Genomic DNA, 1,946 nt, shown 5'->3' on the forward strand with positions numbered 1-1,946 from the left:
TTATTGTCCTTGCTGAATGGTACTAAAGAAGGTATCAGCGTCAGGAAAGCTAACGAGCCGTTTTCAAATGACATCTTCCGTTATTTAACTTTTGTACCAATTGAGGAAAAAATGTTTGGTAATGAGAAGAATCATTAACCTCACCGGAATTTCGAATAGGGACTATATTTCGTTTTCCAATGCAATGAAAAGCATGTCAGATTTATCTGGCCGGAAAAATGTACATAGGAAGACGTAGGGCGAATTTTCAACAATGTTCATTGAAAGTTGGGCCGTCATTCAAAAGAATAAAATAAAGCATATCGCAACAGAAGGATCAATGAGCAAAAGGGGCCGAAAAAAGCCGTCTATTACAAAACAGAGCACTGAAAGATACCAAATCAAACCAAATCATTTGCACTGTATGAGATGAGTACGACGAGTGATGGCGATTGTCGAAGGGAAAGACCTCTATTCCCAGGTTATTGTTTCCAGTATCACTTCCATGCTTCAGTTGATCAAGAGAGGTCCGGCTAAACGCCGAAGACGGGGAACATAGGGGTTGGAAACACCAACGACACATTATGCATCGGCTTGGAGAATGTAAGAGAGAGAAAGCAGTTAATGTGCAGCTTCTCTGTCAGTACGCCAGCAATCTGTGAAGTAATCACTAAAAGGCTGCAGCTCGCAGGAAGAGAATTTAGCTGTGAACTATTTTGGTTGAGGGTTCGGCGGAAACCCGTCTGGCGAGGGAAATTCAGCCTATCCTTTTAAACGAACACTCGCCAAAGTCCTAAAGGAAAAAAATAACCGTAAGAGAATTGACGTTTCGGCACCACTACGGGTGCCTTGTTCACAATGGGATGAAAAACGAGACGGGCTGCTGCTTATGTAGGGAAAACGTTGCGTATCGTGCGGATGTATATCTCGGGTAGATTGCCCTGCGTCCTGTTAATCGCTTGGCTTGTCATTTGTATGTGAAGGGATTCCTTGAGCAGACGAGTAGATAATGATTTTTCTTTCTCAAGTATGCGCGTGGAATCCCCGTCAATCAAGTGGCCCGTGTTTTGCTGGTGTTCGGCGAGAGCGTTAGGAGTCACTTTTTTGTTTTTGACGTCACGCTGGTGTTCTTGGAATCGTCTCCTGAAGTCCCCTGTTTCGCCTATATAGGCTGCACCGCATTCTTTGCAAGGAATTTTGTAAACTACCCCAGGGTAGCTGGTCTTTTCAAGCGGGTCCTTTGCTCGTACCAAATGGTTTCTGAGCTTGCTGGATGGGACATGGGCAACTTGGATGTCGTAGTCAGCCAGTATCCGGCATAACGTCTCGCTGACCCCAGGGGCATATGGGATGGCTGCACGTTTTTTCTTATTGGCTGCTTTTGCTTCGGCTTGAGGGGCCGCAGCGTGTCGTTCTTGTGATTGTAGCACTTGACGCGGGTATGCGTTTTTGAAAGCTCCTTTCTTATGCGGCGGACTTCACGAGTTATTTTGCATGGGCTTGAACAAAGCTTGAAGGCACGATTGTAAAGCGCCGCGGCAACGGAGCGTTTCTGCCCTATTGGGTGCGCAGAATGAAAATTCAGGTACTTCCCTGTGTGGGTAGGCTTCCTGTACACGCTCGTCGTGATGCCGTTTGCTGTTCGTTCGATGAGGACGTCGAGGAAAGGGAGGCGCCCATTGCTTTCTTCTTCCATCGTGAACTGAACGCTCTATTGAAATGAGTTCAGGTGCCGTAGAAATTTTTCCGCATCCTGTCGTCGGATGATGCAGAAACAGTCGTCGACGTACCGCAGGAAAAACCTAGGTGGCGGGTCGAACGATGCAAGCGCACGACTCTCTATCGTTTCTAGGGCCAGGTTGGAGCAGACTACGGAAATAGAGGCTCCCATTGCTGTGCCGAAGATCTGCTTGTACATCGTCTTGTTGAACACAAAGTATGTGTTTGACAAGCAGAATTTTAGGAGC

This window comes from Amblyomma americanum, chromosome 6 (assembly GCF_052857255.1).
Source record: "Amblyomma americanum isolate KBUSLIRL-KWMA chromosome 6, ASM5285725v1, whole genome shotgun sequence".
In the NCBI taxonomy this organism is placed as follows: Eukaryota; Metazoa; Arthropoda; class Arachnida; order Ixodida; family Ixodidae; genus Amblyomma; species Amblyomma americanum.